The sequence below is a fragment of the Syngnathus typhle genome, unplaced genomic scaffold, assembly GCF_033458585.1.
Source record: "Syngnathus typhle isolate RoL2023-S1 ecotype Sweden unplaced genomic scaffold, RoL_Styp_1.0 HiC_scaffold_122, whole genome shotgun sequence".
Classification (NCBI taxonomy): Eukaryota; Metazoa; Chordata; class Actinopteri; order Syngnathiformes; family Syngnathidae; genus Syngnathus; species Syngnathus typhle.
Genome location: NW_026872028.1, coordinates 142,899 through 160,000, shown reverse-complemented (window position 1 = coordinate 160,000; position 17,102 = coordinate 142,899).

Genomic DNA, 17,102 nt, shown 5'->3' with positions numbered 1-17,102 from the left:
AGGCCAGTCCGGGGATGAGGCAGCATCCTCGGGCAGCAGGCGGGAGGAGGCAGCCTCCCCTTAGTATAACTTAATCTCCGGAGAATGACAGCGGGCGCGCCTAAGAGGCTGGTCCGGGGACCAGGCACTCTCCCCGGACAACAAAGCACGTCCCCCTCCTGAGTGGACAAAAAAAATCCACTCCTGGTACCTAGAATTTTCTCCAGCGGCGGGCTGGGAGTCTAATCTTTCTCCTGGCCGAGAAAAGAGCACTCTCCCCGGACAACAAAGCACGTCCCCCTCCTGAGTGGACAAAAAAAATCCACTCCTGGTACCTAGAATTTTCTCCAGCGGCGGGCTGGGAGTCTAATCTTTCTCCTGGCCGAGAAAAGAGCACTCTCCCCGGACAACAAAGCACGTCCCCCTCCTGAGTGGACAAAAAAAATCCACTCCTGGTACCTAAGATTTTCTCCAGCGGCGGGCTGGGAGTCTAATCTTTCTCCTGGCAGAGAAAAGAGCACTTTCCCCCGGACAACAAAGCACGTCCCCCTCCTGAGTGGACAAAAAAAATCCACTCCTGGTACCTAGAATTTTCTCCAGCGGCGGGCTGGGAGTCTAATCTTTCTCCTGGCCGAGAAAAGAGCACTTTCCCCCGGACACCAAACCAGCCAACGTCCCCCTCCTGAGTGGACAAAAAAAATCCACTCCTGGTACCTAAAATTTTCTCCAGCGGCGGGCTTGGGACGAAAATCAATCTTCCTCCCGAAATTAAACCACTATTGGCGGACGCCAGCCCCAAGCGCCAGCCCCGACCGCCACCCCCCGACCGCCACAAGGCGACCGCCACAAGGCGACCGCCACAAGGCGACCGCCACCGGCCCCAAGCGCCAGCCCCGACCGCCACCCCCCGACCGCCACAAGGCGACCGCCACAAGGCGACCGCCACAAGGCGACCGCCACCGGCCCCAAGCGCCAGCCCCGACCGCCACCCCCCGACCGCCACAAGGCGACCGCCACAAGGCGACCGCCACCGGCCCCAAGCGCCAGCCCCGACCGCCACCCCCCGACCGCCACAAGGCGACCGCCACAAGGCGACCGCCACAAGGCGACCGCCACCGGCCCCAAGCGCCAGCCCCGACCGCCACCCCCCGACCGCCACAAGGCGACCGCCACAAGGCGACCGCCACCGGCCCCAAGCGCCAGCCCCGACCGCCACCCCCCGACCGCCACAAGGCGACCGCCACAAGGCGACCGCCACAAGGCGACCGCCACAAGGCGACCGCCACAAGGCGACCGCCACTGGCCCCAAGCGCCAGCCCCGACCGCCACCCCCCGACCGCCACAAGGCGACCGCCACAAGGCGACCGCCACAAGGCGACCGCCACAAGGCGACCGCCACAAGGCGACCGCCACTGGCCCCAAGCGCCAGCCCCGACCGCCACCCCCCGACCGCCACAAGGCGACCGCCACAAGGCGACCGCCACAAGGCGACCGCCACAAGGCGACCGCCACAAGGCGACCGCCACTGGCCCCAAGCGCCAGCCCCGACCGCCACCCCCCGACCGCCACAAGGCGACCGCCACAAGGCGACCGCCACCGGCCCCAAGCGCCAGCCCCGACCGCCACCCCCCGACCGCCACAAGGCGACCGCCACAAGGCGTTAGTGGCCGCGCCCGGTACTTTACTGGACCCTATTTGGCCCGCGGACCGGCCGGCGTCGCTTCCTTGAATGCTTAGCCGCCTTTCGAGCTGCCATGCCGGGCTTGAGTTAGTGGTTTGCGCCCGGTACTTTACTGGACCCTATTTGGCCCGCGGACCGGCCGGCGTCGCTTCCTTGAATGCTTAGCCGCCTTTCGAGCTGCCATGCCGGGCTTGAGTTAGTGGTTTGCGCCCGGTACTTTACTGGACCCTATTTGGCCCGCGGACCGGCCGGCGTCGCTTCCTTGAATGCTTAGCCGCCTTTCGAGCTGCCATGCCGGGCTTGAGTTAGTGGTTTGCGCCCGGTACTTTACTGGACCCTATTTGGCCCGCGGACCGGCCGGCGTCGCTTCCTTGAATGCTTAGCCGCCTTTCGAGCTGCCATGCCGGGCTTGAGTTAGTGGTTTGCGCCCGGTACTTTACTGGACCCTATTTGGCCCGCGGACCGGCCGGCGTCGCTTCCTTGAATGCTTAGCCGCCTTTCGAGCTGCCATGCCGGGCTTGAGTTAGTGGTTTGCGCCCGGTACTTTACTGGACCCTATTTGGCCCGCGGACCGGCCGGCGTCGCTTCCTTGAATGCTTAGCCGCCTTTCGAGCTGCCATGCCGGGCTTGAGTTAGTGGTTTGCGCCCGGTACTTTACTGGACCCTATTTGGCCCGCGGACTCGGCCGGCGTCGCTTCCTTGAATGCTTAGCCGCCTTTCGAGCTGCCATGCCGGGCTTGAGTTAGTGGTTTGCGCCCGGTACTCTACGTTAAAAGTCAGGCGGAACGGCTCTGAAGCTCCAGACGGTGCTTCCTTGAATGCTTAGCCGCCTTTCGAGCTGCCATGCCGGGCTTGAGTTAGTGGTTTGCGCCCGGTACTCTACGTTAAAAGTCAGGCGGAACGGCTCTGAAGCTCCAGACGGTGCTTCCTTGAATGCTTAGCCGCCTTTCGAGCTGCCATGCCGGGCTTGAGTTAGTGGTTTGCGCCCGGTACTCTACGTTAAAAGTCAGGCGGAACGGCTCTGAAGCTCCAGACGGTGCTTCCTTGAATGCTTAGCCGCCTTTCGAGCTGCCATGCCGGGCTTGAGTTAGTGGTTTGCGCCCGGTACTCTACGTTAAAAGTCAGGCGGAACGGCTCTGAAGCTCCAGACGGTGCTTCCTTGAATGCTTAGCCGCCTTTCGAGCTGCCATGCCGGGCTTGAGTTAGTGGTTTGCGCCCGGTACTCTACGTTAAAAGTCAGGCGGAACGGCTCTGAAGCTCCAGACGGTGCTTCCTTGAATGCTTAGCCGCCTTTCGAGCTGCCATGCCGGGCTTGAGTTAGTGGTTTGCGCCCGGTACTCTACGTTAAAAGTCAGGCGGAACGGCTCTGAAGCTCCAGACGGTGCTTCCTTGAATGCTTAGCCGCCTTTCGAGCTGCCATGCCGGGCTTGAGTTAGTGGTTTGCGCCCGGTACTCTACGTTAAAAGTCAGGCGGAACGGCTCTGAAGCTCCAGACGGTGCTTCCTTGAATGCTTAGCCGCCTTTCGAGCTGCCATGCCGGGCTTGAGTTAGTGGTTTGCGCCCGGTACTCTACGTTAAAAGTCAGGCGGAACGGCTCTGAAGCTCCAGACGGTGCTTCCTTGAATGCTTAGCCGCCTTTCGAGCTGCCATGCCGGGCTTGAGTTAGTGGTTTGCGCCCGGTACTCTACGTTAAAAGTCAGGCGGAACGGCTCTGAAGCTCCAGACGGTGCTTCCTTGAATGCTTAGCCGCCTTTCGAGCTGCCATGCCGGGCTTGAGTTAGTGGTTTGCGCCCGGTACTCTACGTTAAAAGTCAGGCGGAACGGCTCTGAAGCTCCAGACGGTGCTTCCTTGAATGCTTAGCCGCCTTTCGAGCTGCCATGCCGGGCTTGAGTTAGTGGTTTGCGCCCGGTACTCTACGTTAAAAGTCAGGCGGAACGGCTCTGAAGCTCCAGACGGTGCTTCCTTGAATGCTTAGCCGCCTTTCGAGCTGCCATGCCGGGCTTGAGTTAGTGGTTTGCGCCCGGTACTCTACGTTAAAAGTCAGGCGGAACGGCTCTGAAGCTCCAGACGGTGCTTCCTTGAATGCTTAGCCGCCTTTCGAGCTGCCATGCCGGGCTTGAGTTAGTGGTTTGCGCCCGGTACTCTACGTTAAAAGTCAGGCGGAACGGCTCTGAAGCTCCAGACGGTGCTTCCTTGAATGCTTAGCCGCCTTTCGAGCTGCCATGCCGGGCTTGAGTTAGTGGTTTGCGCCCGGTACTCTACGTTAAAAGTCAGGCGGAACGGCTCTGAAGCTCCAGACGGTGCTTCCTTGAATGCTTAGCCGCCTTTCGAGCTGCCATGCCGGGCTTGAGTTAGTGGTTTGCGCCCGGTACTCTACGTTAAAAGTCAGGCGGAACGGCTCTGAAGCTCCAGACGGTGCTTCCTTGAATGCTTAGCCGCCTTTCGAGCTGCCATGCCGGGCTTGAGTTAGTGGTTTGCGCCCGGTACTCTACGTTAAAAGTCAGGCGGAACGGCTCTGAAGCTCCAGACGGTGCTTCCTTGAATGCTTAGCCGCCTTTCGAGCTGCCATGCCGGGCTTGAGTTAGTGGTTTGCGCCCGGTACTCTACGTTAAAAGTCAGGCGGAACGGCTCTGAAGCTCCAGACGGTGCTTCCTTGAATGCTTAGCCGCCTTTCGAGCTCTCCTGCCCGGCGTGGGTTTCGCGTCCGCGCCCGGTACATTATGGAAGCCAAAAAAAAAAAAAATTCTAAGTGCGAGTGGGACCGGCCTGGGGGGCTTCCTTGAAAGCCCATCCGCCCTCCGAGCTCTCCCACCGGTCGTGGGTTGGCGTCCGCCACTGCTCAAAGCGAACTTCAAATTATCTGCTTAATAATGTGGAACACCATTCTTAAGTAGTTTTTCCTTAATTTGGGCTCAACTGGCCGGTAATGATCCCCGGTGTCTGAGATTGATCTCAGTGATCCAAAGAGCCCTGACACGTAATACCATCCATGAGTTTAATTGAAAAACAAAAAATGTAATCTTTATGACACATAAATACAATTTGCATAATAATTTGGAACACAGTGTAGACTTCCAGCGGACCGCGCGCGGCTCGGCTGACGGCGCAGCGCGATCTGGTACCGCTGCGCGGGACGAAACACGCCCCGTGCAGAGTTCCAGGCGGCCGGGAAGACATTTAAGCGCTGCCGCTGCAGCTGCGGCGGGGATTTGCCGTCCTCCGGTGGACACGACGAGTAAATACACCAGCAATCGCACTTACACCGTGTTCCAAATTATTATGCAAGTGACATTTATCTCAGATTTTCCTAAATAGTCGATGCAAAATGAGTCAGCATAATTTTCAAGTCATCAACCATTATTTTGATGAATTCTAATTTTATTGAACAAACCTCCGAATGATCACAGAATTTTTAAAAAATAAAAAACTTAAAATGCACTGTTCCACATTATTACGCACAACAGAGTTTTATAACATTTTATAGGTTTTTATGAACTGAAATGCCCATCTTAAGAATTTACAGCATTAGGAGGTCATATTTACTGAAATCAAAAGCTATTTCAAAGAAAAGACAAACAAGTTACATTTTAACATAGGACCCTTTATTTCAATAAAAAACAAAGTTACATTTTAACATAGGACCCTTTGTTCAACAGCAGCTTCACGATTCTTCCATCCACTGAACTTGTGAGTTTTTGTACAGTTTCTGGTTGAATTTCTTGGCAGGATCTAAGAATAGCCTGCCAGAGCTGCTCTTTGGAATTGAACTGCCTCCCACCTTCGTAGATTTTCTGCTTGACGATGCTCCACAAGTTTTCAATAGGATTGAGGTCAGGGGAGCATGGGGGCCACACCATCAGTTTCTCTCCCTTTATTCCCATAGATGCCAAAGACGTTGACGTATTTCTTGCAGCATGAGACGGTGCATTGTCATGCATGAAGATGATCTTTTGACGGAAAGCACGGTTCTTCCTGTTGTACCATGGACAGAAGTGTTGAGTCAGAAATTCCACGTAGTTAACAGACGTAATTTTGACGCCTTCAGGGACCCTAAAGGGGCCAAGCAGCTCTCTCCCCATGATTCCGGCCCAAAACATCACTCCGCCACCTCCCTGCTGACGCCGCAGCCTTGTTGGGCTATCGTGGCCGTCCACCAACCATCCACGACTCCATCCATCTGTAAAGTCAAGTCAAATCAAGTTTATTTGTATAGCCCTAAATCACAAGCAGTCTCAAAGGGCTTCACATAGACAGAAATTGACAATTATTCTCAAAGCATCCCCTGAGCTCTCAAAAGTGCAAGGAAAAACTTAAAAAACCCTACCTGGCCCATCCAAGGTGGCACGGCACTCGTCGGTGAACAGGACTGTCTGAAAATTTGTCTTCATGTAAGTCTGGGCCCACTGCAGCCGTTTCTGCTTGTTCGCGTTGTTCAGGGGTGGCCGAATGGAGGGTTTCCGCACAACTGCAAGCCTCTGGAGGATCCTGCACCTCGTCGTTCGTGGGACTTCACTGGCACCAGCAGCGTCGAATATTTGTTTGCTCGTCTTTAGTGGCATGCTTGCAGCCGCCCTCTTGATTCGATTTGTTTGTCTTGCAGAAACCTTCCTTGTCGTGCCTTTGTCTGCACGAACGCGCGTTTGCTCCGAATCAGCGACGAATTTCTTCAAAGTTCGATGGTCGCGCTTAAGCTTTCGTGCAATATCGAATGTCTGCATACCTTGTCCAAGGCATCGAACGATTTCACGCTTCTCGACAGCAGAGAGATCCTTTTTCCTCCCCATGGTTGAACGAAATGGCCGAACGCTTAAAAACGCGGAACTTAAATAGACTTGTTAATTACTACAATTGCGCTCACCTGGCAGACTACCATGGACTGTACCATGACTGAGGGTGATTTCAGTACTTGAAAAACAAAAAATGTAATCTTTATGACACTTAAATACATTTTGCATAATAATTTGGAACACGGGACCGTGTTCCAAATTATTATGCAAAGGATATTTATCTCAGATTTTCCTAAATAGCTTCCTTGAAATGTTACCCGGCTTTTGAGCTCTCCTGCCGGGCGTGGGTTTGCGTCAGCGCCCGGTAACATTATGGAAGCTAAAAGAAAGAAAAAAGAAACAAATCTAAGTGCGATTGCTGGTGTCTAAATACATTTTGCATAATAATTTGGAACACGGGACCGTGTTCCAAATTATTATGCAAGTGATATTTATCTCAGATTTTCCTAAATAGCTTTACTCGTCGTGCCGACCGGAGGGAGGCCACTCCCCGCCGCAGCTGAACAGTCATCCCGGCCTAGTGGAGGTCTGCGCAGGGGGGGTCTTCCTTGAAATGTTACCCGGCTTTTGAGCTCTCCTGCCGGGCGTGGGTTTGCGTCAGCGCCCGGTAACATTATGGAAGCTAAAAGAAAGAAAAAAGAAACAAATCTAAGAGCAAGTGCTGGTGTATTTACTCGTCGTGTCCACCGGAGGGAGGCAACTCCCCGCCGCAGCTGCAGAGGCAGCTTTGAAAAGTCATCCCGGCCTAGTGGAGGTCTGCGCAGGGGGGGTCTTCCTTGAAATGTTACCCGGCTTTTGAGCTCTCCTGTCCGGCGTGGGTTTGCGTCAGCGGCCGGTGTCATTTACTCGTCGTGCCGACCGGAGGGAGGCCACTCCCCGCCGCAGCTGAACAGTCATCCCGGCCTAGTGGAGGTCTGCGCAGGGGGGGTCTTCCTTGAAATGTTACCCGGCTTTTGAGCTCTCCTGCCGGGCGTGGGTTTGCGTCAGCGCCCGGTAACATTATGGAAGCTGAAAGAAAAAAGAAACAAATCTAAGTGCGATTGCTGGTGTCTAAATACATTTTGCATAATAATTTGGAACACGGGACCGTGTTCCAAATTATTATGCAAGTGATATTTATCTCAGATTTTCCTAAATAGCTTTACTCGTCGTGCCGACCGGAGGGAGGCCACTCCCCGCCGCAGCTGAACAGTCATCCCGGCCTAGTGGAGGTCTGCGCAGGGGGGGTCTTCCTTGAAATGTTACCCGGCTTTTGAGCTCTCCTGCCGGGCGTGGGTTTGCGTCAGCGCCCTGGTAACATTATGGAAGCTAAAAGAAAGAAAAAAGAAACAAATCTAAGAGCAAGTGCTGGTGTATTTACTCGTCGTGTCCACCGGAGGGAGGCAACTCCCCGCCGCAGCTGCAGAGGCAGCTTTGAAAAGTCATCCCGGCCTAGTGGAGGTCTGCGCAGGGGGGGTCTTCCTTGAAATGTTACCCGGCTTTTGAGCTCTCCTGTCCGGCGTGGGTTTGCGTCAGCGGCCGGTGTCATTTACTCGTCGTGCCGACCGGAGGGAGGCCACTCCCCGCCGCAGCTGAACAGTCATCCCGGCCTAGTGGAGGTCTGCGCAGGGGGGGTCTTCCTTGAAATGTTACCCGGCTTTTGAGCTCTCCTGCCGGGCGTGGGTTTGCGTCAGCGCCCGGTAACATTATGGAAGCTAAAAGAAAGAAAAAAGAAACAAATCTAAGTGCGATTGCTGGTGTCTAAATACATTTTGCATAATAATTTGGAACACGGGACCGTGTTCCAAATTATTATGCAAGTGATATTTATCTCAGATTTTCCTAAATAGCTTTACTCGTCGTGCCGACCGGAGGGAGGCCACTCCCCGCCGCAGCTGAACAGTCATCCCGGCCTAGTGGAGGTCTGCGCAGGGGGGGTCTTCCTTGAAATGTTACCCGGCTTTTGAGCTCTCCTGTCCGGCGTGGGTTTGCGTCAGCGGCCGGTGTCATTTACTCGTCGTGCCGACCGGAGGGAGGCCACTCCCCGCCGCAGCTGAACAGTCATCCCGGCCTAGTGGAGGTCTGCGCAGGGGGGGTCTTCCTTGAAATGTTACCCGGCTTTTGAGCTCTCCTGTCCGGCGTGGGTTTGCGTCAGCGGCCGGTGTCATTTACTCGTCGTGCCGACCGGAGGGAGGCCACTCCCCGCCACAGCTGAACAGTCATCCCGGCCTAGTGGAGGTCTGCGCAGGGGGGGTCTTCCTTGAAATGTTACCCGGCTTTTGAGCTCTCCTGTCCGGCGTGGGTTTGCGTCAGCGGCCGGTGTCATTTACTCGTCGTGCCGACCGGAGGGAGGCCACTCCCCGCCGCAGCTGAACAGTCATCCCGGCCTAGTGGAGGTCTGCGCAGGGGGGGTCTTCCTTGAAATGTTACCCGGCTTTTGAGCTCTCCTGTCCGGCGTGGGTTTGCGTCAGCGGCCGGTGTCATTTACTCGTCGTGCCGACCGGAGGGAGGCCACTCCCCGCCACAGCTGAACAGTCATCCCGGCCTAGTGGAGGTCTGCGCAGGGGGGGTCTTCCTTGAAATGTTACCCGGCTTTTGAGCTCTCCTGTCCGGCGTGGGTTTGCGTCAGCGGCCGGTGTCATTTACTCGTCGTGCCGACCGGAGGGAGGCCACTCCCCGCCACAGCTGAACAGTCATCCCGGCCTAGTGGAGGTCTGCGCAGGGGGGGTCTTCCTTGAAATGTTACCCGGCTTTTGAGCTCTCCTGTCCGGCGTGGGTTTGCGTCAGCGGCCGGTGTCATTTACTCGTCGTGCCGACCGGAGGGAGGCCACTCCCCGCCACAGCTGAACAGTCATCCCGGCCTAGTGGAGGTCTGCGCAGGGGGGGTCTTCCTTGAAATGTTACCCGGCTTTTGAGCTCTCCTGTCCGGCGTGGGTTTGCGTCAGCGGCCGGTGTCATTTACTCGTCGTGCCGACCGGAGGGAGGCCACTCCCCGCCGCAGCTGAACAGTCATCCCGGCCTAGTGGAGGTCTGCGCAGGGGGGGTCTTCCTTGAAATGTTACCCGGCTTTTGAGCTCTCCTGTCCGGCGTGGGTTTGCGTCAGCGGCCGGTGTCATTTACTCGTCGTGCCGACCGGAGGGAGGCCACTCCCCGCCACAGCTGAACAGTCATCCCGGCCTAGTGGAGGTCTGCGCAGGGGGGGTCTTCCTTGAAATGTTACCCGGCTTTTGAGCTCTCCTGTCCGGCGTGGGTTTGCGTCAGCGGCCGGTGTCATTTACTCGTCGTGCCGACCGGAGGGAGGCCACTCCCCGCCACAGCTGAACAGTCATCCCGGCCTAGTGGAGGTCTGCGCAGGGGGGGTCTTCCTTGAAATGTTACCCGGCTTTTGAGCTCTCCTGTCCGGCGTGGGTTTGCGTCAGCGGCCGGTGTCATTTACTCGTCGTGCCGACCGGAGGGAGGCCACTCCCCGCCACAGCTGAACAGTCATCCCGGCCTAGTGGAGGTCTGCGCAGGGGGGGTCTTCCTTGAAATGTTACCCGGCTTTTGAGCTCTCCTGTCCGGCGTGGGTTTGCGTCAGCGGCCGGTGTCATTTACTCGTCGTGCCGACCGGAGGGAGGCCACTCCCCGCCGCAGCTGAACAGTCATCCCGGCCTAGTGGAGGTCTGCGCAGGGGGGGTCTTCCTTGAAATGTTACCCGGCTTTTGAGCTCTCCTGTCCGGCGTGGGTTTGCGTCAGCGGCCGGTGTCATTTACTCGTCGTGCCGACCGGAGGGAGGCCACTCCCCGCCACAGCTGAACAGTCATCCCGGCCTAGTGGAGGTCTGCGCAGGGGGGGTCTTCCTTGAAATGTTACCCGGCTTTTGAGCTCTCCTGTCCGGCGTGGGTTTGCGTCAGCGGCCGGTGTCATTTACTCGTCGTGCCGACCGGAGGGAGGCCACTCCCCGCCACAGCTGAACAGTCATCCCGGCCTAGTGGAGGTCTGCGCAGGGGGGGTCTTCCTTGAAATGTTACCCGGCTTTTGAGCTCTCCTGTCCGGCGTGGGTTTGCGTCAGCGGCCGGTGTCATTTACTCGTCGTGCCGACCGGAGGGAGGCCACTCCCCGCCACAGCTGAACAGTCATCCCGGCCTAGTGGAGGTCTGCGCAGGGGGGGTCTTCCTTGAAATGTTACCCGGCTTTTGAGCTCTCCTGTCCGGCGTGGGTTTGCGTCAGCGGCCGGTGTCATTTACTCGTCGTGCCGACCGGAGGGAGGCCACTCCCCGCCACAGCTGAACAGTCATCCCGGCCTAGTGGAGGTCTGCGCAGGGGGGGTCTTCCTTGAAATGTTACCCGGCTTTTGAGCTCTCCTGTCCGGCGTGGGTTTGCGTCAGCGGCCGGTGTCATTTACTCGTCGTGCCGACCGGAGGGAGGCCACTCCCCGCCGCAGCTGAACAGTCATCCCGGCCTAGTGGAGGTCTGCGCAGGGGGGGTCTTCCTTGAAATGTTACCCGGCTTTTGAGCTCTCCTGTCCGGCGTGGGTTTGCGTCAGCGGCCGGTGTCATTTACTCGTCGTGCCGACCGGAGGGAGGCCACTCCCCGCCACAGCTGAACAGTCATCCCGGCCTAGTGGAGGTCTGCGCAGGGGGGGTCTTCCTTGAAATGTTACCCGGCTTTTGAGCTCTCCTGTCCGGCGTGGGTTTGCGTCAGCGGCCGGTGTCATTTACTCGTCGTGCCGACCGGAGGGAGGCCACTCCCCGCCACAGCTGAACAGTCATCCCGGCCTAGTGGAGGTCTGCGCAGGGGGGGTCTTCCTTGAAATGTTACCCGGCTTTTGAGCTCTCCTGTCCGGCGTGGGTTTGCGTCAGCGGCCGGTGTCATTTACTCGTCGTGCCGACCGGAGGGAGGCCACTCCCCGCCACAGCTGAACAGTCATCCCGGCCTAGTGGAGGTCTGCGCAGGGGGGGTCTTCCTTGAAATGTTACCCGGCTTTTGAGCTCTCCTGTCCGGCGTGGGTTTGCGTCAGCGGCCGGTGTCATTTACTCGTCGTGCCGACCGGAGGGAGGCCACTCCCCGCCACAGCTGAACAGTCATCCCGGCCTAGTGGAGGTCTGCGCAGGGGGGGTCTTCCTTGAAATGTTACCCGGCTTTTGAGCTCTCCTGTCCGGCGTGGGTTTGCGTCAGCGGCCGGTGTCATTTACTCGTCGTGTCCACCGGAGGGAGGCCACTCCCCGCCGCAGCTGCAGCGGCAGCTTTGAAACGTCATCCCGGCCCCCTGGAACTGTGCGCGGGGGGGGCGATGCGTCCCGTGCGAGGTACCAGGTCGCGCTGCGCCGTCTGCCTGGCCGCTTTGGGCCCGCTGGAAGTCTATTAAAGCTCCGCGATCTCCGCCTCGGTGCTTAAAAAGCGTCCATCCGCTCTCCTGGAGCTTCTTTCGGTCATCTCGTCCGCGTGCACGGCCTGCCGGTGGCACCGGCTGGAGCTCCGCAAAAAGCTCCATTTCTGTTAAAAATGCTTAGCCGCGTCCCTGGAAGCCCAATCGGGCGTAGAAAGTGAGGGGGAAGGCCCCCAAAGCACCGGCTGGAAGTCCCAAAAAAGCTCCATGATTGGTCAATAATGCTTAGCCGCCTCCCTGGAAGCCTAATCGGGCATAAAAAGCTAGGCGGAACGGCCCCAAAGCTCCACACGGAAGTCCCAAAAAAGCTCCATGATTGGTCAATAATGCTTAGCCGCCTCCCTGGAAGCCTAATCGGGCATAAAAAGCTAGGCGGAACGGCCCCAAAGCTCCACACGGAAGTCCCAAAAAAGCTCCATGATTGGTCAATAATGCTTAGCCGCCTCCCTGGAAGCCTAATCGGGCATAAAAAGCTAGGCGGAACGGCCCCAAAGCTCCACACGGAAGTCCAAAAAAAGCTCCATGATTGGTCAATAATGCTTAGCCGCCTCCCTGGAAGCCTAACCGGGCATAAAAAGCTAGGCGGAACGGCCCCAAAGCTCCACACGGAAGTCCCAAAAAAGCTCCATGATTGGTCAATAATGCTTAGCCGCCTCCCTGGAAGCCTAATCGGGCATAAAAAGCTAGGCGGAACGGCCCCAAAGCTCCACACGGAAGTCCCAAAAAAGCTCCATGATTGGTCAATAATGCTTAGCCGCCTCCCTGGAAGCCTAATCGGGCATAAAAAGTTAGGCGGAACGGCCCCAAAGCTCCACACGGAAGTCCCAAAAAAGCTCCATGATTGGTCAATAATGCTTAGCCGCCTCCCTGGAAGCCTAATCGGGCATAAAAAGTTAGGCGGAACGGCCCCAAAGCTCCACACGGAAGTCCGAAAAAAGCTCAAAAATTTTCTAAGTGCCAACGGCTCATTCGCCGTAATGTGTCCGCTCCGCGCTGGTTCCCCGGTCGGCCGCGAATAGCGCAAAATCAGCCTCACGGAAGTTCGAAAAAAGCTCAAAAATTTTCTAAGTGCCAACGGCTCATTCGCCGTAATGTGTCCGCTCCGCGCTGGTTCCCCGGTCGGCCGCGAATAGCGCAAAATCAGCCTCACGGAAGTTCGAAAAAAGCTCAAAAATTTTCTAAGTGCCAACGGCTCATTCGCCGTAATGTGTCCGCTCCGCGCTGGTTCCCCGGTCGGCCGCGAATAGCGCAAAAATCAGCCTAAGTGCAGTACCAACCTTGGCGTGTTGGTGCGCCAGAGTACGATGAGTTGGTCCCCCTAGTCACTGTACTCATTACCTTTACCCCCTAATCGCAAAATATAGTCAGAACGTATATGCAGAAGACTATTTTTTTCTTTTTTAAAATTTTCTAAGTGCCAGCGGATGCTGGCACACGAACTGTCCGAGCTACGACGGTTCTCCGGTCGGACAGCGAGGGTGAAAAAGCGGTCCTAAAATCACCGAGGGCTGCCGCACAAGTTGTCCGAGTGGCGACGGTTCCCCGGTCGGCCACGAATGTCGAAAATTCGGCCTCTCCACCACGGAGGTCGGTGAGAATTTCAGAATATTTTCTAAGTGCCAACGGCTCTTGCGCCGTAAAGTGTCCGCTTTGCCTGGTTCCCTCGGTCGGCCACAAATAGCGAAAAATCAGCCTCTCCTTCTGGAGCTCGCCTAAGTGCCAACGGCTCTTGCGCCGTAATGTGTCCGCTTTGTCTGGTTCCCTCGGTCGGCCACAAACGGCGAAAAATCAGCCTCTCCTTCTGGAGCTCGTGCCAACTTTGGCGAATATTTTCTAAGTGCCAACGGCTCTTGCGCCGTAAAGTGTCCGCTTTGCCTGGTTCCCTCGGTCGGCCACAAATAGCGAAAAATCAGCCTCTCCTTCTGGAGCTCGCCTAAGTGCCAACGGCTCTTGCGCCGTAATGTGTCCGCTTTGTCTGGTTCCCTCGGTCGGCCACAAACGGCGAAAAATCAGCCTCTCCTTCTGGAGCTCGTGCCAACTTTGGCGAATATTTTCTAAGTGCCAACGGCTCTTGCGCCGTAAAGTGTCCGCTTTGCCTGGTTCCCTCGGTCGGCCACAAATAGCGAAAAATCAGCCTCTCCTTCTGGAGCTCGCCTAAGTGCCAACGGCTCTTGCGCCGTAATGTGTCCGCTTTGTCTGGTTCCCTCGGTCGGCCACAAACGGCGAAAAATCAGCCTCTCCTTCTGGAGCTCGTGCCAACTTTGGCGAATATTTTCTAAGTGCCAACGGCTCTTGCGCCGTAAAGTGTCCGCTTTGCCTGGTTCCCTCGGTCGGCCACAAATAGCGAAAAATCAGCCTCTCCTTCTGGAGCTCGCCTAAGTGCCAACGGCTCTTGCGCCGTAATGTGTCCGCTTTGTCTGGTTCCCTCGGTCGGCCACAAACGGCGAAAAATCAGCCTCTCATTCTGGAGCTCGTGCCAACTTTGGCGAATATTTTCTAAGTGCCAACGGCTCTTGCGCCGTAATGTGTCCGCTTTGCCTGGTTCCCTCGGTCGGCCACAAATAGCGAAAAAATCAGCCTCTCCTTCTGGAGCTCGCCTAAGTGCCGACGGCTCTTGCGCCGTAATGTGTCCGCTTTGCCTGGTTCCCTCGGTCGGCCACAAACGGCGAAAAATCAGCCTCTCATTCTGGAGCTCGTGCCAACTTTGGCGAATATTTTCTAAGTGCCAACGGCTCTTGCGCCGTAAAGTGTCCGCTTTGCCTGGTTCCCTCGGTCGGCCACAAATAGCGAAAAACCAGCCTCTCCTTCTGGAGCTCGCCTAAGTGCCAACGGCTCTTGCGCCGTAATGTGTCCGCTTTGCCTGGTTCCCTCGGTCGGCCACAAACGGCGAAAAACCAGCCTCTCCTTCTGGAGCTCGCCTAAGTGCCAACGGCTCTTGCGCCGTAATGTGTCCGCTTTGCCTGGTTCCCTCGGTCGGCCACAAATAGCGAAAAATCAGCCTCTCCTTCTGGAGCTCGTGCCAACTTTGGCGAATATTTTCTAAGTGCCAACGGCTCTTGCGCCGTAATGTGTCCGCTTTGCCTGGTTCCCTCGGTCGGCCACAAATAGCGAAAAACCAGCCTCTCCTTCTGGAGCTCGCCTAAGTGCCAACGGCTCTTGCGCCGTAATGTGTCCGCTTTGCCTGGTTCCCTCGGTCGGCCACAAATAGCGAAAAACCAGCCTCTCCTTCTGGAGCTCGCCTAAGTGCCAACGGCTCTTGCGCCGTAATGTGTCCGCTTTGCCTGGTTCCCTCGGTCGGCCACAAACGGCGAAAAATCAGCCTCTCCTTCTGGAGCTCGCCTAAGTGCCAACGGCTCTTGCGCCGTAATGTGTCCGCTTTGCCTGGTTCCCTCGGTCGGCCACAAATAGCGAAAAACCAGCCTCTCCTTCTGGAGCTCGCCTAAGTGCCAACGGCTCTTGCGCCGTAATGTGTCCGCTTTGCCTGGTTCCCTCGGTCGGCCACAAACGGCGAAAAACCAGCCTCTCCTTCTGGAGCTCGCCTAAGTGCCAACGGCTCTTGCGCCGTAATGTGTCCGCTTTGCCTGGTTCCCTCGGTCGGCCACAAATAGCGAAAAACCAGCCTCTCCTTCTGGAGCTCGCCTAAGTGCCAACGGCTCTTGCGCCGTAATGTGTCCGCTTTGCCTGGTTCCCTCGGTCGGCCACAAACGGCGAAAAATCAGCCTCTCCTTCTGGAGCTCGCCTAAGTGCCAACGGCTCTTGCGCCGTAATGTGTCCGCTTTGCCTGGTTCCCTCGGTCGGCCACAAATAGCGAAAAACCAGCCTCTCCTTCTGGAGCTCGCCTAAGTGCCAACGGCTCTTGCGCCGTAATGTGTCCGCTTTGCCTGGTTCCCTCGGTCGGCCACAAACGGCGAAAAATCAGCCTCTCCTTCTGGAGCTCGCCTAAGTGCCAACGGCTCTTGCGCCGTAATGTGTCCGCTTTGCCTGGTTCCCTCGGTCGGCCACAAATAGCGAAAAATCAGCCTCTCCTTCTGGAGCTCGTGCCAACTTTGGCGAATATTTTCTAAGTGCCAACGGCTCTTGCGCCGTAATGTGTCCGCTTTGCCTGGTTCCCTCGGTCGGCCACAAATAGCGAAAAACCAGCCTCTCCTTCTGGAGCTCGCCTAAGTGCCAACGGCTCTTGCGCCGTAATGTGTCCGCTTTGCCTGGTTCCCTCGGTCGGCCACAAATAGCGAAAAACCAGCCTCTCCTTCTGGAGCTCGCCTAAGTGCCAACGGCTCTTGCGCCGTAATGTGTCCGCTTTGCCTGGTTCCCTCGGTCGGCCACAAATAGCGAAAAACCAGCCTCTCCTTCTGGAGCTCGCCTAAGTGCCAACGGCTCTTGCGCCGTAATGTGTCCGCTTTGCCTGGTTCCCTCGGTCGGCCACAAATAGCGAAAAACCAGCCTCTCCTTCTGGAGCTCGCCTAAGTGCCAACGGGTCTTGCGCCGTAATGTGTCCGCTTTGCCTGGTTCCCTCGGTCGGCCACGAACGGCGAAAAATCAGCCTCTCCTTCTGGAGCTCGCCTAAGTGCCAACGGCTCTTGCGCCGTAATGTGTCCGCTTTGCCTGGTTCCCTCGGTCGGCCACAAACGGCGAAAAACCAGCCTCTCCTTCTGGAGCTCGCCTAAGTGCCAACGGCTCTTGCGCCGTAATGTGTCCGCTTTGCCTGGTTCCCTCGGTCGGCCACAAACGGCGAAAAACCAGCCTCTCCTTCTGGAGCTCGCCTAAGTGCCAACGGCTCTTGCGCCGTAATGTGTCCGCTTTGCCTGGTTCCCTCGGTCGGCCACAAACGGCGAAAAATCAGCCTCTCCTTCTGGAGCTCGCCTAAGTGCCAACGGCTCTTGCGCCGTAATGTGTCCGCTTTGCCTGGTTCCCTCGGTCGGCCACAAATAGCGAAAAATCAGCCTCTCCTTCTGGAGCTCGTGCCAACTTTGGCGAATATTTTCTAAGTGCCAACGGCTCTTGCGCCGTAATGTGTCCGCTTTGCCTGGTTCCCTCGGTCGGCCACAAACGGCGAAAAATCAGCCTCTCCTTCTGGAGCTCGCCTAAGTGCCAACGGCTCTTGCGCCGTAATGTGTCCGCTTTGCCTGGTTCCCTCGGTCGGCCACAAATAGCGAAAAATCAGCCTCTCCTTCTGGAGCTCGTGCCAACTTTGGCGAATATTTTCTAAGTGCCAACGGCTCTTGCGCCGTAATGTGTCCGCTTTGCCTGGTTCCCTCGGTCGGCCACAAATAGCGAAAAACCAGCCTCTCCTTCTGGAGCTCGCCTAAG